The sequence below is a fragment of the Ovis canadensis genome, chromosome 3, assembly GCF_042477335.2.
Source record: "Ovis canadensis isolate MfBH-ARS-UI-01 breed Bighorn chromosome 3, ARS-UI_OviCan_v2, whole genome shotgun sequence".
NCBI classification, from domain to species: Eukaryota; Metazoa; Chordata; class Mammalia; order Artiodactyla; family Bovidae; genus Ovis; species Ovis canadensis.
Window position 1 is genome coordinate 19,552,135 of NC_091247.1, and position 22,662 is coordinate 19,574,796.

The following is a 22,662-nucleotide window of genomic DNA, read 5'->3' on the forward strand; positions in this document are numbered from 1 at the left end:
TGATAGAGCCAGGAGGAAATTTGCAATTCGAGTTAATGGAGTGTTCCCAAGCAGACTGGGAGCCAGAAGCTTCTGGAAGGATGGCTCCTCTTGCTGGGAAACCTGGGATCAGAGCTGGCCCAGCCTCCCCAAGGGATCCGGCCCGTCGACCGTGTCACAGCTAGGGACACTGAGGATGGCGGGGGTCACAGGGCCCACCTCAGTCACGGGGCCTCCCGGCACAGAGGAGCACCTCTGCTGTCCTCACTCCACAGAGCTCTTCCTGGGAGAGCTGGGGCGTGTCTGGTGAGACAAGACGATGTCCACCTGGACTAGGAATGCTGTCACCGTCCCTGAGCCGATCCTTGAGCTTGATGTTCATGCAGGTCTGTCCCCCAGAGGCTAGAAATGGTGGGGCCTTTGTGCAGACGACCTGCAGCTGGGGGAGGCCCCCCCTGTGACATTAATTGTGCAGAGTGGCTGGAGGGCGCCAGCCCCACCACTACCACCTGCAAGAGGACCACAGGCCTGGGGCACACATGATCCAACTCTGGAAAAGCAAAAGCCCCCTAACCTGAGGGGGTGCTTGCCTGCAGCATTCCCACGCCTCCTATAAGCTCCTGTAATTGATGAGGGTATCTGGAAAGAGCAGAGGTAGGTTTAAGGGTGTACATTTTGGGCATCCCACTTGGCCACGTGTAACCTTGACATGTGTCCCCAGATCTGTTTGCTCCTCTGTAAACTGGGGGGTTAGAATGCACCCTCGTCGCCAGGGCCAATACGAGGTCAAGAAGATAAAATGACCACCAGACACATTGCTTCTAGCACATTCTGCCGTTGATTCCAACTTACTGGTTTTCACCAGGGTGACCTTGTGGAGGGCCCTTGACCCTGTCCAGGCTTTCATTTCCCTGAGTGTCCAAGCAGGGCTTCAGAGTCATGAGATGACTTAGCTGAGATCATTGACGTGAACTCACCTATAGAGAAATAGGGGACGAGGTGAGCAGAGGGGGATTTTAGGGCAGGGAAGCTGCCTCGTATGATATTAATATTATAACGTTGATGGTGAAGGACAGGGGAGCCTGGCATGCTGCTGTCCATGGCGTCACAAACAGTCGGATGTGACTGAGCAACCGAACAACAGGATACGTTTGTTCAAACCCACAGAATGTATAACACCAAGAACGAGCTCCTGTGAGCTGTGGCTTGGGGGCGATGACATGTATTTGTGTAGGTCCACCAGTTGTAACATAGGTATCCCAGTCTGCAGGGGGAGGACGGTGAACATGAGGAGGGCCGTGTCTGGGGACAAGGGGTAAGTGGGAACACTGTATTTTCTGCTCTGTTTTGCTGAGAATGAAAAAACTGCTCTAAAAAATAAAGTCTATTAAGAGTGTTACATGTAGGTATATACAGGTGTATATGTGTATACGTAAAGTACGTCAGTGACCTCCAGTGAGCATTTCTGGTGGGAGATGCATGGTGTTTGCATCCAGCAGTGAGTGTCAGTGATGTAGCGGGCATATGAAGCCCTGTATTGCTGAAGCAGGGTAGAATTCTGCCTGAGCACAAGTGCACTGTGCTTCCAGTCATGTCCATGGGATGCATTTGGGGGCACTCATTTCTCAAACAGAGGTTATTTATTGAGTGCCTGCGGCATGCAAGCTCTGAGCCAGGCACCGGCTGCCCGGAAATGAAGGCACAGACTCTCCGGCCTTGTGGAGCTCACAGTCAGTTCGGGAGAGATGCAGCCCTCGTTCTGCAGGGGCAAGGAGAGCCCTGCCAGCCCCCAAGAAGGAAGAGAACCTTGTATTATGGGAGGATCATGGGGAAATGTGTGTAGATTGTATGGAAGCGACTGGCGAGGAAGTCAGTGGGCTCTGGGTCCAGGTGGCCCCGCCTCACATGACCGGTCTGTCCTCTCTTCCAGGGCATGGTCTAGCAGCCTGGGCCAGGACGTGGAAGCGGCCTCCGAGGTTCTGACCCCTGCTTTCTCTCCACCTCTGCTCGGCCTTTGGTAAGTGCTCCGGTGCAGGGGAGAGGCAGGTGAGATGGAGTGAGGACGGGGCTCTGAGGGGCCTCTACCTCTCTGTGGGGTCCTGTCCACGTGCCAGCATGTGGGGACTTGACCCAGTCAGCGGAAAGAATGGGGAAGGCTTTAGGGGGCAGTCTGCCCAGCACCCCCATGATGGCGCAGTCTGAGCCCACATCCCGTGGGTGGGGCCTTCCTGCCTCTCTTGCTTGGACACCAGGGTGTGGACTTCCTGAGGGAGGGGCGTTTCTGCTGCTTTCCTGCCTTTCCTTCTCTCACTTTCCCCCCTCACGCAGTGAAAGCACTCGCCGGTGTGGGCGAAGAGACCCAGGGTGAGGGTCTGGGGACAGACTTCAGAGTGGGTCTCTGGGCTTTTCTCTGCAAAGAAAGCAGACACAGCTCCATGTGGAAGCAGACACAGCTGCTTTCATTGGTCTGATCTTTCACCAGCCCTGTCGGAGCTGGGAAATGGGGAGGGGCAGGAGCTGGCTCTGGCTACCTGGATATCACTTGTGTACAGAGGCCCAGCTGGAGGCTGGTGGGTGGGCACAGGGGCACAAGAGGCGGTGCCTGGCCAGGTTGGGTCCTCCTGAGGCTAGTAGCTGAGTGTCAGGAGCTGGAGCAGGTGGAGGGGTCCAAAGAGGGCAGAGGAGGTGGTCCCTGGTGTCTCCTTCCATCCCAAGGCCCCCCTAGGTGTTTCATTTCTCACCCAGCAGACTCAGTAACCCTTACCCCCCAATCCCCGAGGATCAGAAACTCTGGGAGGCAGGTGACACCTCTAACAACAAATGTCCTTGGTCGGGATGTCCTGGACCAAGATGGGAAGTGGTAGGACCCCTTCTCTCTGCCATCCCTTTGGTGATGGACAGGAGGGCCTGTCCCCCCAATTCTCCATCTCTGTTTACCTGCTGCAGGCACCTGAGTGCTAAGGCTGCGGGTCCCAGCCTCCTGCCAGCAATCACTCATTCATCCCCTCAACAAAGTATGTACTGATCACTCACACTAGAGCTTCCAGGCTTTGGGCTTCCAGTGGAGAACTGACTTGAATAAAACCTGGTCCCAGGGACTCCATATTCAGGGAAGAGAGAGAGAATTCAGTAAAATACAGAGAAAAAAATGAAGTAGGAAAGGGGATAAGAATGTGTATTGGGGTGACAGCTTTGGACAGAGGAGTTAGAGAAGGCCTCACTGAGAAGTGCCCTGAGCCTAGAGATGCAGTGGAGGCAAGGGAGCAGTTTGGTATCAGAGGAAGAGTCAGTGCAAAGGGCCTGTGGCAGTAGCACATCTGAGGGATTCGAGGGCAGCAAAGAGATCCGTGTCACTGGAGGGGATGCCCAAGGGCAGGGAGAGGGGATGGGCCAGACAGCTGCTGGGGGTGTAGCTCATGCATGAGGAGTGGGACACTCACAACATGAGCCCAACAAGGAGAAGCATCTCGGTGCAGTCGAGACCACCCTACACGGGGAGCCCCTCGCTCACTTCACACGTAATTGTTGCTCACAGAGACTTAAGCACTGCTGTAAAGATGCTGGATGAACAGGGGAATGGAGACAGGGCTTCTGTAGGACAAAAGGCCAGAAGAGCAAGGCCGCAAGCTGACTCTGAATGCTGTCCACCTGGCTGTCCCGACGTGGCCTCAGAGTGGAAACTGCGGTGGCTTTGAGGCAGGGCACCCGGAAAGGGAAATCCTTCCTAGGTTGTACGTTGAGGGTTATTTTTAGAGTGACCAGCAGTGACTTTGCAATATCACTTCCTGTGGGTGTCCCCTCCAACCCTCAACCACAGGGATGGGCCCTGCATGACAGGCCTTGTGGGCAGATGCGTGCTCACATGCACGTACACACACATGCACACACGGTGGTGCACACAGGCTGGCATTCTCATCCACTGCACAGTCAGTGGAGGGATGGGGACCACGTCCTCGCCCGCCTGCAGGATGGCGAGCCCCAGGTCAGCGACTCGCTGTCTTCAACATCCCTGAGCCTCTGCTCCGGGTGGGGTTCTGCCCGAGATGGCTGCATGCGTGCCGAGAGTGGGAGGCCTGGCCCTGGGCTCACACCTGCTCAGGAAGGAGAAAGGCAGGGATCAAAGGAAGGGCACCTGCTGGTCTGTCTTTGCTCAGCTCCCAAGGGGTGAGACAGAGAGAGAGGTTCCATAACGCACAGACAAAGGATGAAGTGATGTCCCCAGGGTCTCGCTGACTGCTGGCCCCTGGCCAGGCCCCTGAGCCAGGTCTGAGCCCACAGGTCATCCGCCTCTCCCATCGGGCCCACACTTATCCTTCTCCCTTCTCATCCAGCCCAGACCCAGGCCCAGGCCCATGGCCACGATTTCTGGGACAGCCTGCATTTCACATTTCCTGTCCTGTGGACTCCTCAAATTTCCCTGGGCTGGTCAGACCCCAGGGGCACGTTGGTCACTTAGCAACACCCATGTCACAGGGTGGCTATTCTGAGGACCTCAGAGGATCTCCAGAAAACTGGCTCCTTCACAGATGTCACAGAATATCGGGGTCAGAGGGGCGCTGATGGGCAATGTGGAGACCTTAAGGGACCAGGAAGATGGGTTCTTGGGCACGCTGAACAGCACGCCAAGGCCGCAGATGCATTGAACTTGTAAGCCTGCAGAGGATCTGGGGCTGCCTGCCAGGGGCTCCCTTGCCCTCATTGCCTCCTTTTTCACCCTCTTTCCTCACTTTCTCTCACCAGCTACACCGCTGCCCTGTGCTTTAGATGTTGTGCTAATCGGCTGTGGGATTACTGCTAGCCACACCCTGAGAAACTGAAACTCAGTTCTATGTCTTTGGGGAAGAGAATCGGGGAAGGACCTGAGCTACAAGCCTGGAATGCTGCCTTCCTTCCCTCCCCTTTCTGTCCCCACCACACCAGCACCACGCTTGACTCAGAGTACAGACTAACTCAGGGTAAGGAAGAAAAGAGGGATTCACACCTTCCTTCCTTCCCAGCTGGGGCACCTTGTACATTTCTGTATCCCCAACTCCTCACCAACACCTCACCAGGGGCTTCCCAGGTGATGCTAAGTGGTAAAGAACCTGCTTGCCAATGCAGGGGACATAGGAGACGAGAGTTCAATTCCTGGGTTGGGAAGATCCCCTGGAGGAGGGCATGGCATCCCACTCCAGTATTCTTGCCTGGACAATCCCAGGGACAGAGGAGCCTGGTGTCCATAGGGTCACACAGAGTCAAACACAGCTCACAACCTATCACGCACACACCTCTTCACCATGATCCCCACTCAGTAGGTGCTCTGTTAATGAACACTCTTCATCTCCCTCAGGGCTCTCCCACATTCCCACCTTTACCATCTGCCTGAGAAAGAATGCAGAGGCAGTTGTTCAGGTATTTTTTGACTTAGACTTTACTGACCGACACCTTCTGTGCGAGTTTGTGCTTTGGTGCCAGCTCTCCCTGCAGAAACTTTGGCTTCTGGTGCTGTAATTTAAAGAATAAAAATGGCAAAGGGCAGTGTTTAGGAGCTGTCTTCATTTGGATTATAAATACACTCTCTGATGACAACTCAAGACTGTAGCCCTGGGGCCACTAAGAGGCAGCTGGCATGTCACTGTTGGTGCGCCCAGCGTCTTGGCCAGGCTGATGCCACTTTTCGGGAGAATGACTTACTGTTTTTTATTTCTCTCCAAAGACATTAAACATGAATCAAATAGCAGATGAGATGATTCACTGGAAGTTTTCTTCCAAGTTTCAAAACACACACACACACAAAACGGGATTGGTGTGCTGAACCATATGTAAGTGAAGCCAGACGGCACTGGGCTGGAGCCCTGCCTCCAGGGGCTCTGCTGTGGGCAGCACCTCGCAGAGGGGGACCTCGCCCTGAGGTCGAAGCCCTGTGTCAACCATCACAAAACCCCAGAAGGCCACGGGTGTCTCAAAAAGCCCTCAAGTCTAATGTTCATCATGACATTGCTTCCGTTTCTACCCAAGATATCTTAGAATGTGACCAAACCTCATTCATCTGGGGCACAGGAATTCACAATTTGGAAAGGGTTCATTTGGGGCCCATGGGTTGAGAACTGAGTCATCGCTCAGGCGGGAACCTGGCAGAAATGAGCCTTCTCCCACCTGCAGGGAGAAAAGCGAATGCGTCTGCCAGCCAGGACCCTGGGGGGAGGGACACACACTGTCGCCGGGCGGGTGAACGTCTCTGGTGCCATCCAGGCTCCCACTGGCAGTAGATTCCAGGACGTTTTTGAGGGTGGAACGTACCTCGGGGGCCACGTTGTCCAAACTCATATTTTTCAGATGAGGAAAGTAAAGCTGTGAGGCATGTGACTTGCCCAAGATTGCCCAGGCATCCCGACCCCACCCTCGGGGGCGGGGGTGGCAGGGGAAGGGCAGTGGTGCTGGTAACATCTGATTCCCGTCTGCTCACTGAGAACACTCTTCATCTCCCTCAGGGCTCTCCCACATTCCCACCTTTACCATCTGCCTGAGAAAGAATGCAGAGGCAGTTGTTCAGGTATTTTTTGACTTAGACTTTACCAATTTGAAGGACTTCCCTAGGGGCTCAGATGGTAACGTGTCTGTCTACAATGCTGGAGACCTGGGTTCGATGCCTGGGTCGGGAAGATCCCCTGGAGATGGCAACCCACTCCAGTACTCTTGCTTGGAAAATCCTGTGGACGGAGGAGCCTGGTGGGCTACAGTCCGCAGGGTCAGACACGACTGAGCGGCTTCACTCTTACTTTCACTTTACCAGTGTGAACTGCCCTTCGGGTCATTAGTCCGAATTCCGACTTCTCAGGGTTGATGGTATCTTTTCTTCTCTCCCCAGCTGCCCCTCCTGCCCGCACCCTGCATTTGTTGATCTATCCGTTCTTCCTCATTCCCCTCCACTGCTCTGTATTGCCCCACGCTGTTCTGTGCTGCTCGGTACTGATGTGTTAGGCTGCTCATTGCCCAAGAAGGTGCCTGGCGAGGTAACAGGCCCAGCTGTGGAGCAGGGCTGGGGCGCTTGCTGGCAGTCTCCCCAGAAGCTCGGGCCAAGAGCTGCTGAAATCACAGTGCTGCCCCCAGCTCCCTGCACGCCCCGCCCAGATGAGGCCCTGCCCGCCTCCCGGCCGTGTGCCTCCAGCCACACCACACAGTTCCGCACACTCGTGTCTCCCCGCCCGCCGACACCCTCTGGCATGTCGTCCCAGCCCTCCCCTACCGCGGGGACCCACCCGCAGCCGAGCTCGGCTCCCGTGTGGCGCACGAGTCACACCTTCGGGTCCTGGTGCATAAAGTGTGTGCTAGCCTAGGACGTGTATGAAGTAGCTGTGGCGGGAATGAAGGAATTGAAAGCGTGGCCCACACTGGTTTCTCCGAGATAACTGAATTCCCGGGGTGAGATCCTAGTCGTTGCATACACCGTTGTGTTGGAAAGGCCTTCTCTCCCGAGAGCACCACCTCCCCCGCCGCACCAGACCTGGTTTCTCTCCCACTGGAGCCAGAGAACAGACTGAGGCTTCCAGGCAGCGCGTGGTGGGGCCGCAGCAGTGTGGAGGAAAGGGGCATGCTGAGTGTGTGTGTGTGTGCGTGCTGTATGTGTATGGTGTGGGGGGTTGTGTGTGAAATGTGTGTGGGGTGGGCAATACAGTGTGTGTGTGTCTGTGTGGTATATGTGTATGGTGTGTGGGGGAGTATTGTGTGGGGGATGTCTGTGTGACGTGTGTGCTGTGTGCAGTATGATGTGTATGTGTGTGTATGGTGTGGGGGTGTGTTGTGTGGGGGTGTGTGTGACATGTATGCTGTGTCCAGTAGGATATGTGTGTGTGTGTGTGTGTGTGTGTGTGTGTGTGGTGTATGTGTATGGTGTGGGGTGGTATTGTGTGTCTGCGGGGGGTGACATGTGTAGCATGTCCAGTAGGGTGTGTGTGTGTGTGTGAGTGGTGTATGTGTATAGTGTGGGATGGTATTGTGTATGGGGGTGTGTGTGACGTGTGTGGTGTGTGCAGTAGGGTGTGTGTGTTTTGTGTGTGGTGTATATGTATCGTATCGGGTGGTATTATGTGGGGTGTGTGTGTGACGTGTGGTGTTTGCAGTAGGGTGTGTGTGAGGGGCTGTGTGTGTGTGGTGGTATTGTGTGTGTGTGTGTGTGGTGTATGTGTATGGTGTGGGGTGGTACTATGTGTGTGTGTGGCGGGTGATGTGTGGCATGTCCAGTAGGGTATGTGTGTGTGCGTGAGTGGTGTGTGTGTATGGTGAAGGGTGGTATTGTGTGTGGGGGTGTGTGTGACGTGTGGTGTGTCCAGTAGGGTGTTTGTGTGTGTGTGTGCGTGAGTGGTATATGTATATGGTGTGGGGTGGTATTGTGTGTGTGTGGGTGTGTGTGACGTGTGTGGTGTGTGCAGTAGGGTGGGGGGGGCTGTGTGTGTGTAGTGGTATTGTGTGGAGAGGTGTGGTGTATGTGTATGGTGTGGGGTGGTCTTGTGTATGTGTGGCGGGTGACGTGTGGCATGTCCAGTAGGGTATGTGTGTGTGCGTGAGTGGTGTATGTGTATGGTGTGGGGTGGTATTGTGTGTGGGGGTGTGTGTGTGACGTGTGTGTTATGTGCAGTAGGGTGTGGGGGGGGCTGTGTGTGTGTAGTGGTATTGTGTGGGGAGGTGTGGTATATGTGTATGCTGTGGGGTGGTATTGTGTGTGGGGGTGTGTGTGATGTGTGTGGTGTGTGCAGTAGGGTGTGTGCGTGCACAGGTGTGTCCCAGGCCCACCCTGTCCACACAGATCTGAGTGGCCAGCCCCCAGGAACGCTGGGATTGCTCTGGGCTGGTCTTCAGTTCCTGGGAAGCTCCCTGTCCTTCAGGAGCCTGTCCTGAGTGTCCACAGGACCCTCGAGCTGGTTTAAGTGGACCTGAACCAGCTAGAAGCCACAGGAGACACCGTGCAGTTGGACAGGCCCCTCTCTCCTGCGGATGGGCCTTTGTGGCACCTGCTGTCGTGCTGAGGGCTTCGCAGGTGGCACTAGCGGTAGAGAACCCACTTGCTAATGCAGGAGAGACGCGAGTTCGATCCCTGGGTTGGGAAGGTCCCCTGGAGGAGGGCATGACCACCCACTCCAGTATTCTGGCCTGGAGAATCCCATGGACAGAGGAGCCTGGGGGCTACAGTCCCTGGGGTCGCAGAATCAGACACGACTGAAGTGACTGAGTGGGTGTGCACTGTTGTGCTGACCCTGGGGACCTTTGACAAGAGCCCAATTTGCCCTGGCAGTGTGAGCCAGGGGTTTGCGCTGCTGCAGGGCTGAGTTCTCCTGTCCTCTTCCCTCATTTTCTTCTTGAAGAACAGGAGTTGGAATTTCACTGGCCCTGCCCCCTGCTGCATGTATTGAGCCCCCAGGATCCTAGCCCCTCTGCCCACCCTTGTGTGCGCTGAGCATGCAAGGTAGAGGGTCTGCTGGAAAGTGTGGACCCACCTCCGAGCCTGGCTCTGTCTGATACTGTGATTAAGCTCATCAAGCACTTTGCGCATTTCTTTTATCAGAAAAGGTGAGATAGAACTTCCGTATGTTTGATGCTTCATATTTGTCAAAGCACTTTCACAGCCTTCAGTTCCCTTTATCCTCACCACCATGCTGTGAAATCAACAGGCTGGGACCGTTCTTCCCATTTACAGCCAAGGAAACTGAGGCCCAGAAATGCTAAGAGACAGCCAAGACTAGAAGACTAGAGAGGGGGTCCTGGGAAGAGACTCAGGCTGGCCATTTATGGCCCAGTGAGGAGGGGTCCCTTCTGTACACAGTCCCCATCCTTACTCAGCTCCCTGAAACTGACAGTGGTCCCATTTAACAGAGGAGCAAACAGAGGCTTCGTCTGAAGCCTTGAGACAGGGGACTGCCTGATTCCAGGACCCAGTCCAGCGCGTTCCCTGAGAGCTGCCAGTCATCAAGGCTGCGGGGTGTGGGCCCGCTGGCCGGGACACTTGCTTCCTCTCCCACAGGGAGGACGTTGCCTTGCGGGAGGACTGCAGCTCACGTCCGGCTCGGAGCACTGGAGTAGAATTTCAGACTCACTGTGCCGCCTGCCTGCAGGTCTTTCCCACGCGGGCTTGGTTTACATGAGTCACTGCACAGCCGGCCAGGCCCAGGCCGCTGGGAGGAATTTACTCCACGATGTGCACGCACTGGGGGCCCAAACCCCCATGCGTAATAAGCCAACAAGGATGAGGGCGCTCCCCCGACCGCGAACTCTGTCCCCGGGGGCTGACCGAAGCGGGAGCAGATCTATCAAGGGGCTGAAGTCTCAGACAGGCTCCTGCCTCCACCCAGCAGTGTCCAGTCTGCTGTGGCCTCTTAGGTTTCCTTCAAAAGAGCATTCGTTTGCAGCCGGCTCTGGGTCCCTGAGAAGGAGATGCCCTGTGATTCATAACGTTTGTTTGTTTCAACTTCAGAGCTTTTGTTGTTGGATTGAGCAGGGGCAGAGCCCTGCGTCCTGGGCTAGATTCATTGAGCGTTTGCAGGGGGCATGGGCATTTGCTGGGGAGGGTGCATTACCAGCACCCCCTTGCAGCCCTCTTCTGTTGCTCCCTACGACCCCCTCCTCTGCCGTCCACACAGCGTTCCTGGCACTCTGTAGTCAGGCTCACTACTCCTGTCCGGGTCTCGGTGGTGTGGGGTGGGTTCTCTCCCGGCCCCCTCGCCCTGGCAAACCCTGTTCCCTTTGTCCGCCCACCTGGAGCACTCCTGGTCCCTTGTAAGCAAGCCTCTTACCCTTGTTGTGAGTGTGCTAGAGGGCACAGGGGCCACCTAGGGAGGGGCCCTGTGTCTCATTCATCTGGGTGTTTCCACGCCTGACACAGAAGGGGCCTCAGGAATGTTTGTGGGCCAAAGGGAACAGATTTCCTCCGCACACCAGCCTGGCGCTCAGGGATGTGCTCCCCCTAAGCCTCACAGTTGCCTTCAAATGAGGCTTCAGCTGGGGCAGAGGAACTTTGGGGACTTTGGCCCAGGCTGTGGGGACTCTGCACGTTGACCCCCACCAGGCTCGCTCAGGCCTGCCCTCACCAGGCTGCTGGCTGTGTCCCTGGCCGGGCTTCCAGCTCCCTCTGCAGACACGTGGGCCTCACCTCTGGCTGGACGTGTAGCGGGGACAACGGCCTTAAGGAAAATCACAGGGTCTTGGTTTTGGTCCTACCTCGAGCCCTTTTCCTGTGCGTCAGCGATTCCGTGGAGGGAGGCTCACCCTCCAGGCCATTTCCTCTTCCTCTCCCTGTCGTGTTTTTCCCACAGAGGCTCATTTATGTCTGATCCACCAACCTGCCTTCCTTCCCTGGGGAAGCAGCTCAAAGCACTCCTCCCCTAAGGATTCAGGTAGCCGTGACCTTGGCTCCGGAGCGAGGCGCACCAGGCAAAGGACCGCATAGCTGGGGTGTGTTCACGGGGGAGGGAGGAGATGGCCCCAGCCCGGTGAGTGGACTTCGAGTCTGACACCTCCAGGCCCCCTCTTCTGCTGCAGCTGGTCCTGTGCTGGTAGATGGAACTTTCCAGAACACCACATCTGAATTCCAGAATGTCCCTTCTTGGAGCTTGAAGTCATCCATATCCCTGATGTTGTTGTGTCTGATTCTTTGCAACACTATGGCCCATAGCTCACCAGGCTCCTCTGTCCATGGGATTCTCTAGGCAAGAATACTGCAATGGGTTGCCATGCCCTCCTCCAGAGGATCTTCTCAACGCAGGGATTGAACCCGAGGCTCTTACGTCTCCTGCATTGGCAGGCGGGTTCTTTACCTCTAGCACCCCCTGGGAAGCCCAGGTACAGAGTCACAAACTGTTAGAGCAACAGGGTCCTAGAGGAAACCCATTCACTTATTCGTCTCTTCATTCATTTGGGCCCTGTGCTAAGCCCTTGGTCACATAAGCATTATTTAAGATATTTTTACTGAGCCCTGGTTGTGTGCCCTGTTCTGGGCACTGTGGAGATGTAGCAGTGAACAAAAGCAGGGAGTCAACCATATATCACTACAGCACCAAGCAGTGGGAATGGCCACGGAAAGGGGCCAGGGTGAGGGCAGATGCGACTCGAGATGGTCTCCCTGGAGGAGGTTCCCCCAAGAAGACTTGAGCAAAGAAGTGAACACTGAGGGAGTGTGCCTTGCAGATACGGACGGGAAGGAAGGGCAGCCCAGGTTGTTCAGTTGCTCAGACATGTCTGACTCTTAGTGACCCCATGGACTTGGCTCCCTGTCCTTGGGGAACTGCAGAATCAGAGACCTTGGGGCTAGAACATGCTAGCATATTCTCCTACTGGCATAAGTGAGGTATATACTCTTTCCTCAAGGAACTCACAGTCTAATGAGGGAAAAACGTAAGTAAATGATGTATTAAAAGTTGAGGTCACAAGAGAAATAGGTTAAAAGATGCTACTAGAATACAAAAGGAAGAATAATTGTAGTGCGGTTGGAAAATGCATCCATGAGTGGGTGGCATTTGAGTTGGGCTTTGGTGGATGAATAGGAGTTTGCTGGGCAGCTGAGGCGAGCAGTCACATGGGTGACTTCAGAGGCACAAGGTGTTCAGGGAAAGCTACACGGCTCCTCTTCCTGTTGACTGAGTGGTTCTTCAAGGGAAAGACCATCCTCTTGGGGAGTCTCCTTTCCTTTCTTCCACCTCTTCTTTCCCCCAGCCTCACGGAGGGCATGTCAACTTCAGGAAAGTGGAACTGGAGAGTGGCTCAGATAGGGAGGAGATTTCTTTGCCTTGCTTAGCCAGCCTGCCTCTTTCTTTCCTTCTTTCCTTTCTTTTTTCCCTCTTCCTTCCCTCCTTTCTTTTATATATTAAAAAAAATATTTATTATTCATTTATTTGGCTGCACTGGGTCCTAGTTGCCGCATACAGGATCTTCCATCTTTGTTGCAGCATGTAGGATTTAGTTCCCTGACCAGAGATCAAACCTGGGCCCTCTGCATTGGGAGCATGGAGTTTTAGCCACAGGACCACCAGGGAAGTCCCTCTTTTATATATTTTTTAAAGCTTTGGGAGGTCTTGGGATTTTAAGCTGCTGGGCGGATCCAGGAGTCAGGAGGACTCTCAGTTGGATTTCTCAACCAAGTCACTGCTTGGAGCCCAACCAGCTGGTGAAGCTCTGATGCAATAGGCTTTCAGGAAGCCTCTGGAAATGGGCTCCCTAAGGCCTGTGGTCTGAATTTAGATTTAGGTACACCCGGGAACTGCCGGCTCCAGAGGTGTTACTGACCCCCTCGTCCCCCAGTTCTTACCTGGGCTTCGTGTTCACCCTCAGAAGAGGAGGAGAAATGCCCTGTCTCTTCAGCCCCTCCTCCCATCCTTACCCGTAGCAGGGACTAGACCTAGGTCTTCATTGCAGCTGGTCTCTGGCAAAATTCCTGAAGCTGCTGAAAATAGAAACTTGTGGGTCTCACCTGTAATTATGACATGCAAAACACCATTATCTTTCACTCATGGGCACCAAAGAGTGAAATAAACACAGGTCACCTCTCCCAGCTGGGTTGCAGTTAGCAGTGGGCCTGCAGTCAAGGTGCTAATGAACTTGGTGGCCCCCTAAACCAGGCCCCTAGGATGTACCCAGTGCTGAGCAGTCACTAGAAATAAAACACAAGCCACCTACACATATAATTTTACCTTTTGTGGTAGCCACCTTTGAAAAGTTAAATGAGATTAATGTTACCAGCATAATTAACCCACTGTATCTCAAGTGGTATCATTTATCATTTCACTTGTAATTAGGAGAGAAAAACTATTAATGAAATATTTTTTCCCATATTAAGTTGTCAAAATTCAGTGTAAATTTTACTCCTAGAGAACGTATATGAATTCAGACCGGGCACATTTTAAGTGCTCAATAATCCCATGTGACTAATGGTTCCTGTATTGGACAAATCACAGCTTACAGGTGGAAAAACTGAAGCGCCAGCCAGGTGGAGGGGGCGTGGCGGGGGCGTGGTTAGGAAGCTGGGAGGCGGGGTCTCTTGGGGAGCCTGCCCGACTGCACCCTCTAGCGTCCACCCAACCTCGCTGCAGCCAGCGCCGCCCGCGCACCGGGTCCTGGCTGCTGACACAGGCCTTGGAACAGGACTGGCCCCTCCTCAGAGCAGCCGCACTAGAAGCCAAGGCAGCAGGAGGTTTGCTTCCCCACCTGCTTACTTGGAGGAAGGAAGGACGCAAATGCCGTCAGCCTCTTTTCTCCCTAGGACAGGGGCTCAGCCCAGGAGTGTTTGTCCACGAGTCACCAGGAGAAAGATTCAAGGCTCGTGCTGCAAGAGAAACGACACAGACTGCCTGTTTTCTTTTGCCCGCTTCCACTCCCCTGTGTCTTGCTCAGCCCCAGACAGAACAAGCCAGTCTCATCTGCGCCCTCCCATACCTTGAAGTGCAAATTCTTGGCCTCGCCCTCCAGCCTCCTCCCCAGCTTTGGCCTTTTATCAGCAGTTGGTTCCTCCCACCTCTCCCATCATCTCCCCTCCAAGTGTTTCTGAGTCTGCTTGGCCTAGCAAGCTTTGGAGATCTGGGTTGATGAAAGCGTTTTGGAGCAATGGGATGAAATGTCTACCCACGCCGGCAGCTGGCGTTGAGCTGTGATTAATGGGACATTCGAGCCCTCAGTTCCAGGAGACTCGCTGGTCGGCGGATAGAGCTATACCATTAAAAAAAAAGGCTTTAATTTGCAGGCAATACTGACTGGATTAAATATTTTCACAGGGCTCCCCAGCTACGTGTTTACTTTTTTTTTTTTCTGTTCCAATTTAGCACATTAAGAACAATAACAGAGTAACTGAGAACCAGAGAGATGGCTTCTAGGGCTACACTAACTCCCTCCCCCACTTTCCATTACTGTGAATAAAATGTCATCTTTGAGGCTCTCAGAAGGCTGTTGCTTGTCTAATCCGAGCCCTGCTTGGTCATGATGCTCTTGAAGCCCAGTAAGAGCTTGAATCAATTGCCCTCCCCCGGTACGTCTGTTCTGCACCCCATCTTTCACTGGAGATGAAAGTTAAGATTTTCTGGTAAATGAAGCCTGGGGTGTTTGCCTGACAATAGGGCCAAGGGGCCATTTCTGCTGGGAAGTGGGAGTGTTGGCTTTGTCATTGCAGAAAGCCTTGCTTTTTGTCAGCCATCTTTCCCAGCCAGGTAATCGTCAATAAGTTGGTTTGTTGGCTTAATTAGTAATGGAGGGGTCTCTGGGGAACAGCGTTCCACTGTCTCTGTTCCCTTGAGGCTGCCTGCTTCAGGCCGAGAGCCTCCAGGAGAGAGAACTGGAGTAAGGTTCTTCTTAAATATTTCATCTGAGCCTTTGGGCAGCACACACAGGCCCGTGCAAGGGTTAACTGAGAGTGCTGTGTGTGTTGTTAGTTGCTTAGTTGTGTCTGACTTTTGGGGACCCCATAGATTGTAGCTCACCAGGCTCCTCTGTCCGTGGAATTCTCCAGGCCAAGAGTACGGGAGTGGGTAGCCATTCCCTTCTCCAGGGGATCTTCCTGACCCAGGGACTGAACCTGGGTCTCCTGCATTGCAGGCAGATGCTTTATCATTTGAGCCACCAATAAGCCTGACTGGGAGGGCTGGTGGAGCTTTATTTGACATTCGTAGGCCCCTTCATGGCTTCACAGTGAGAGTCCCAGGGGGAAGGTTGTCATGCAATACTGGTGAGAAGTTTAATGTTGGGGCGGGGAGTTGTGCAGAGGAAGTGGTCACCAGCTAGGAGCACCTCGGTGGCCTCCATCTCTGCCCATGGACTGGGGTGCTGAAAGCGCCCTGGGGAGTTCCCAGCCCCACCTGCCCCAGACAAGCTTCTGCTCCCCAGAAGCCTCAGTTCTTTGTCTCTGAGATGCAGATGATGGAGATGGCCTTGCCTCCTCCCAGCCTGGTTGAGCATGACCCCTACCTGCAGCGCCTGGAATCTGCCGCGTGCCCTAGAGCTGACCTGTGGGGTCGAGCCTCCAGTGGCTTCTTAAGTCCTCCTTGTCATTCAATGTGGCTTCCACCTGCCATCTTCTTAGCAGACTGCCTTGGCCCTGTGTGGGAATGAAGGATTCCTCTTCAGAAAGTGGACTTCCTCTGGCTCACCCCCCCACATTTTTGTGTCACTTATTATGCCCCATCTGTATGCCACAAGGAGCCATGAGAACAGGCCCTGCGTCTCCAGCCAGCTGGAGGACCAAGGGAACTGGAGTATTCTGGGCACACCCCGTACACCCGGCCTGATGCCAGGCCCCGAGGACATGCAGAAGGCGAGGGGGTCCTGCACTCCTGGGCTGAGGCTTACGGGGAGCGGAGCGCCGGCTAGTGGACACGTGGGCACAAGCATTTGCACAGTTACATTTGCTCCCTGTTTGTCGGGTGCAGGGTGTGATGAGGCTCGCAGGGCTCGTAGACAATGAGTTTCCAGGTTCTTCCAGGGAATGCTGCAGCACCTTCTCTGACTCCATTGCCTTTCTTGGGAGGAGGGGAGTGTTCGCCCATATGGTGAGAGGCTTCCCCATCTCAGAGAGGGGCACAGGGTTTTTCGACCGGGGACCTCTAGACGCAAGGATCCTAGATGATCAGACCCCAAAGGGGCTCAGAGTGGTCCTTCCACCGCCCAACCCTCTCTGAAATACACCCCGCCCTTTTAAAACTTGTGGTAAAACACAGACACAGCATAGACGTGGCCATCTCAGCCATTTCTAAGCATGCAGTTCAGTTGTATTCAGTACATTCACACTGTTACGCAACCAGTCATCTCCACTCTTTTCATCTAAGTTCGGCTTTTGCTCCTAGGGGATTTCTACAGCCGTAAATCCCCCCAACCCTGGATTTTTACCTGGCACCCCAGGGGGACTTTGACATCCTCGTAATTGCCTTGAACTTGCTATGGCAGTTCAGTTCAGTCCAGTTGCTCAGTTGTGTCCAACTCTTTGCAACCCCATGGGCTGCAGCACGCCAGGCCTCCCTGTCCATCACCAACTTCTGGAGTTTACTCATGTCCAGTGAGTCGGTGATGCCATCCAACCATTTCATCCTCTGTCGTCCCCTTCTCCTCCCGCCTTCAATCTTTCCCAGCATCAGGGTCTTGTCAAAGGAGTCAGCTCTTTGCATCAGGTGGCCAAAGGATTTGAGTTTCAGCTTCAGCACAATCCTTCCAATGAATATTCAGGACTGATTTCCCTTAGGATGGACTGGTTGGATCTCCTTACAGTCCAAGGGACTCTCAAGAGTCTTCTCCAACACCACAGTTCAAAAGCATCCATTCTTCAGCACTCAGCTTTCTTTGTAGTCCAACTCTCACATCCATACATGACTACTGGAAAAACCATAGCCTTGACTAGACGGACCTTTGTTGGCAAAGCTTTTTAATATGATGTCTAGGTTGGTCATAATTTTCTTCCAAGGAGCAAATGTCTTTTAATTTGATGGCTGCAATCACCATCTGCAGTGGTTTTGGAGCCCAGGAAAATAAAGTCAGCCATTGTTTCCACTATTTCCCCATCTATTTGCCATGAAGTGATGGGACCAGATGGCATGATCTTAGTTTTCTAAATGTTGAGCTATAAGCCAACTTCTTCCTCCTCCCTCTCCTCTTCCTTCTTCTCTCCTCTTTCACCTTCATCAAGAGGCTCCTTAGTTCCTCTTCACTTTCTGCCATAAGGGTGGTGTCATCTGCATATCTGAGGTTATTGATATTTCTCCCGGCAATCTTGATTCCAGCTTGTGCTTCATCCCACCCAGCATTTCTCATGAGGTACTCTACATATAAGTTAAATAAGCGGGGTGACAATATACAGCCTTGACATACTCCTTTTCCGATTTGGACCCAGTCTGTTGTTCCATGTCCACTTCTAACTGTTGCTTCCTGAGCTGCATACGTATTTCTCAAGAGGAAGGTAAGGTGGTCTGGTATTCCCATCTCTTTCAGAATTTTCCACAGTTTGTTGTGATCCACACAGTCGAAAGCTTTGGCATAGTCAATAAAGCAGAAATAGATGTTTTTCTGGAACTCTCTTGCTTTTTTGATGATCCAGCAGATGTTGGCAATTGATCTCTGGTTCCTCTGCCTTTTCTAAATACATCTTGAACATCTGGAAGCTCATGGTTCATGTACTGCTGAAGCCTGGCTTAGAGAATTTTGAGCACTACTTTGCTAGCGTGTGAGTTGAGTGCAATTGTGTGATAGTTTGAGCATTCTTTGGCATTGCCTTTCTTTAGGATTGAAATGAGAACTGACCTTTTCCAGTCCTCTGGCCACTGCTGAGATTTCCAAATTTGCTGGCATATTGAGTGCAGCACTTTCACATCATCATCTTTTAGGATTTGAAATAGCTCAACTGGAATTCCATCACCTCCACTAGCTTTGTTCGTAGTGATGCTTTCTAAGGCCCACTTGACTTCACATTCCAGGATGTCTGGCTCTAGGTGAGTGATCACACCATCATGATTATCTGGGTTGTGAAAATCTTTTTTGTATAGTTCTTCTGTGTATTTTTGCCACCTCTTCTTAAATTTCTGCTTCTGTTAGGTCCATACCATTTCCAACCTTTATTGTGTCCATCTTTGCATGAAATGTTCCCTTGGTATCTCTAATTTTCTTGAAGAGATCTCTAGTCTTTCCCATCCTATTGTTTTCCACTATTTCTTTGCACTGATCACTGAGGAAGGCTTTCTTATCTCTTCTTGCTATTCTTTGGAACTCTGCATTCAAATGGGTATATCTTTTCTTTTCTCTTTTGCCTTTTGCTTCTCTTCTTTCACAGTTATTTGTAAGGCCTCCTCAGACAACCATTTTGCTTTTTTGCATTTCTTTTCCATGGGGATGGTCTTGATCCCTGCCTCCTGTACAATGTCACGAACCTCATTCCATAGTTCATCAAGCACTCTATCTATCAGCTCTAATCCCTTGAATCTATTTCTCACTTCCACTGTATAATCATAAGGGATTTGATTTAGGTCATACCTGAATGGTCTAGCGGTTTTCCCTACTTTCTTCAATTTAAGTCTGAATTTGGCAATAAGGTAGTTCATGATCTGAGCCACAGTCAGCTCCTGGTCTTGTTTTTGCTGACTGTATAGAGCTTCTCCATCTTTGGCTGCAAAGAATATAATCAGTCTGATTTCAGTGTTGGCCATCTGGTGATGTCCATGTGTAGAGTCTTCTCTTGTGTTGTTGGAAGAGGGTGTTTGCTATGACCAGTGTGTTCTCTTGGCAAAACTCTATTAGCCTTTGCCCTGCTTCAATCTGTACTCCAAGGGCAAATTTGCCTGTTACTCCAGGTATTTCTTGACTCCCTACTTTTGCATTCCAGTTCCCTATAATTAAAAGGATGTATTTTGGGGGTGTTAGTTCTAGAAGGTCTTGTAGGTCTTCATAGAACTGTTCAACTTCAGCTTCTTTGGCATTAGTTGTTGGGGCATAGAGTTGAATTACTGTGATACTGAATGGTTTGCCTTGGAAATGAACAGATATCATTCTGTCATTTTTGAGATTGCATCCAAGTACTACATTTTGGACTCTTGTTGACTATGATGGCTACTCCATTTCTTCTAAGGGATTCCTGCCCACAGTAGTAGCTATAATGGTCATCTGAGTTAAATTCACCCATTCCAGTCCATTTTAGTTCACTGATTCCTAAAATGTTGATGTTCACTGTTGCCATCTTCTGTTTGACCACTTCCAGCTTGCCTTGATTCATGGACCTAACATTCCAGGTTCCTATGCAATATTGCTCTTTACAGCATCAGACTTTACTTCCATCACCAGTCACATCGATGACTGGGTGTTGTTTTTGCTTTGGCTCCATCTCTTCATTCTCTCTGGAGTTATTTCTCCACTGATCTCCAGTAGCATATTGGGCACCTACTGATCTGAGGAGTTCATCGTTCAGTGTCCTGTGGCAAAAGTACATGCTACTGACTTTTGAAGGGTAACGCTCTAAGTCAGCCCTTTAATTCAGCTGACTGAGTATGGTCAAGAAATCAAAGCAGAGGCGGGGGGCCCGACTTTGGAGCCTTGAGGTCTCCCTAAAGGAGACTGGAAACTCAGTGATGGATTCCTTCCACACAGTCCTAAAAGATGCCCATCAGCCCTGACTTTGACAGCCACAGATATTACTCACTCAACCTTCAAGACAATGGTAGGAAAACATGTTTTTCCACCCATGGTTTCTGGATAGATCCCCCCCGCACCAAGTAAAATTTATCTTTTTTGTTTCCTAAACACATCCCTCAAATTCTCCCCACCTTGCTTTTCTTCTCTGTACAGCTGGGAGTGCCAGGCCTGCCCTGCCCACCTCCCAGGGTTCAGGGTCAATTGTTGAGCTCTGTGGTCAAGCTCAAGATGGACTCCTGGTCACATCCTGGTCACATCCCAGCTCCAGCAGACGTGGGACCCAGGGAAAGTTACTTACCACCCCTAGGCCTCGGTTTCACCATTTATAAAATGGTCTGCGCAGCCCCTGGCCCAGCTTGAGTGCTTGATGAACTGCAGCTGCAGTTAGAATGACTGTGATGGGGTTTTTGATGCTGCAGTGGACCGATGCTGCCTCCCATGTGCTCCGGCCTTGAGGAACTCTGTTCAAAGGCAGGATCCATGCCTGATACGCCCATCTCAGGGTCCTGCCATCCAGTGAGCCCCAGAACCCTCAGGAAGGGCCCCCCTGAGCTGCTCCCCCCAGAGGGGCCAGGACGCATCCAGGCTCTGCTAGAATGCCAGCTTTGCCAGAAACCGCTTCCCTGGTGGCTCAGATAGTAAAGAATCTGCCTGCAGTGCAGGAAGCCTGGGTTCGACCCCTAGGTCAGGAAGATCCCCTGGAGAAGGAAATGGCAACCCGTTCCAGTACTCTTGCCTGGAGAATCCAATGGAAAGAGGAGCCTGGCAAGCTATAGTCCATGGGGTCAGAAAGAGTCAGATATGACTGAGTGACTAACACACTTACTTGCCTCCAGTGTTAGCAGGTGTGTGTACATCTGTGTACACAACCAGGACCACCACCACCACGGCGGGAAGACCCACTCCTCCCACACTGATGCCCACTCTGAGCCAGGCCGAGGGAAGGAAGAGGACTCTAAAGCCTCGCATGTCTGCCTATGGGGACACGTGAGAAGGGCTGGGAAAGCTGAAGCCTTCCCAGGCAGACCTCGGAGCCCCTGGCCGTCACCTCCTAGCAGTTGTGATGACCGTCCTTGTCCCATCCCCGATATGGTCCCTTCCTCTCCATAAGCATTTGTTAACATCAGGCGGAGGAGGAATTAGGAGTTTGGCATCATGTGGATCTTAAAGAATACAAATCACCAACATGTTCTGAGGCCATTTCATACCATGGTTCTGAGCAGCGGTTTGGTTTTCACTGAGGCGAATGGATTCTAAAGGGATTGATCCTGGGAATTTGCTGGCAGTCCAATGTTTAGGGCTCAGTGCTTTCACTGCCAGGGCCCAGGGTTCGATCCAGGCTCAGGGAACTAAGATCCTGCAGGCTGTGCAGTGCAGGGAAAAAAAAAAAAAAACAAAACAAAGATGTGAAAGGACCGACCCTGAGCTCTCAGAGCCCGGAGCTTCCCAGAGGTGGCTCGTTTCCATGATGAAAAGAGAAGGAATGCTTTAGGGAAACGATGCGTTGACTATCAAGGTGGCCAGCAAGGCCACGTTCATGACCATGTTGTCCTCCCACCCTCCCCAGGCCCTTCCTCCCCTTGCTGCCCCCAGGAAGTTGTGAGACGGGGCCATATGATCGGGTCCAAGGGCCGGCTTTGCCGCCAGATCCTCCTGGTCGGCTTCCTCCCTGGTGAAGCGGGACGAATACAGGCGAGGTGTCTGATTAAAAACAAAAGTGTCCCACGTCTATGGACCTTCTTGTGGTTGTCCCCAATGCTGGCAGGTCAGGAGTTAAGCCTTTTGGAACCACACGGCCCCTAGCATGGGGTTCTGCCCCACAGACACCGATGCCACGTGTTATCAGCTCAGTTCCCCGGGCAGCTGTCTTAGCACTGTACACTGGACAGCTTCAAAAACAAAAATGTATTCTCTCACAGTTCTGGGAGGCTGAACATCTGAGGTCAAGGTGTCAGCAGGCCTGGCTCCTTCCAAGGCCTCTCTCGTTGGCCCATCGACAGCCGTCTTCTTCTTCTTCTCTTCTTCTCAGGTGGCCTTTCCTCTGGGTCTGTGTCCCAAGCTCCTCTATTCAAGGGCACCAGTCAGATTGGTTTTTAAATTCTTTTGGCCAGACTGCACCATATGGGAACTTAGTTCCCTGACCAGGGATCTTGCCCCCCGCCCCCTTGCAGGGAAAGTGCAGAGTCTTCACCATTGCCAGGGAATTCCCATAGCCTCATTTATCTTAATGATCACTCTGAGGGTGTGTCTCCAAATACAGCCACATCCTGAGGTCCAGGAGTTAGGAGGTCAGCGTGTGAATTTGTAGGGAGTAGTTCAGTCTGTGACAGCAGCTGGCCCTCTCCGCTGACCTCTCTGGACATGTGGACGCTCGCCGCCAGCAGAACAGCCTCAGGTCTCAGCGGAAGGAGTGAAGAGTGAGGGTGGGTGGGTGCGGTGAGATCCTCCACATCGCAGCCCCCTCTGCACATGGGTGGCTGCCTTGGAAGCCAAAGGCAGGAGGCAGAAGGAGAGACCTCTGAGACAAACCACAGCTCTCCCTCCCTGCAGATGTTGGCTGGGAGACTCACAACT

General features: G+C 52.6%; 1 protein-coding gene across 6 annotated transcripts in view; it reads left to right on the forward strand.

The window, feature by feature from the left end:
• Positions 1 to 22,662, forward strand: part of HPCAL1 (hippocalcin like 1) — a 118,209-nt gene that overhangs the window by 86,032 nt on the left and 9,515 nt on the right. For 4 of the 6 annotated variants that reach the window (XM_069580194.1, XM_069580196.1, XM_069580197.1 and 1 more), the window contains exon 2: positions 1,910 to 1,996. The gene's annotated coding sequence lies outside the window, so the exon portion shown is untranslated. Of the gene's footprint in view, positions 1 to 1,909; positions 1,997 to 11,261; positions 11,401 to 22,662 lie in introns of all 6 variants that reach the window. The other 2 variants (XM_069580198.1, XM_069580199.1) reach the window with 1 other exon arrangement.